This window comes from Eurypyga helias, unplaced genomic scaffold (genome assembly GCF_000690775.1).
Source record: "Eurypyga helias isolate BGI_N326 unplaced genomic scaffold, ASM69077v1 scaffold13963, whole genome shotgun sequence".
In the NCBI taxonomy this organism is placed as follows: Eukaryota; Metazoa; Chordata; class Aves; order Eurypygiformes; family Eurypygidae; genus Eurypyga; species Eurypyga helias.
Window position 1 is genome coordinate 1 of NW_010239289.1, and position 216 is coordinate 216.

Genomic DNA, 216 nt, shown 5'->3' on the forward strand with positions numbered 1-216 from the left:
CCTGCCCCAAACTGCCTCTCGCCATATCGAACTGCTTCCCGGCGTGCCCATCGCCTTCTCCCCACTCCCACGAAGATCAGCACCCACCGTGCTGGGGTGACGCCCACCCTGGCACTCCACCCCCACTGCCAAGGGGGTCCCAGCCTTCCCCATGACCCCACGACGCACACACGGCCGAGGGGAAGGTCTTCCCACGCCACCAGCCCCACTCCCGCT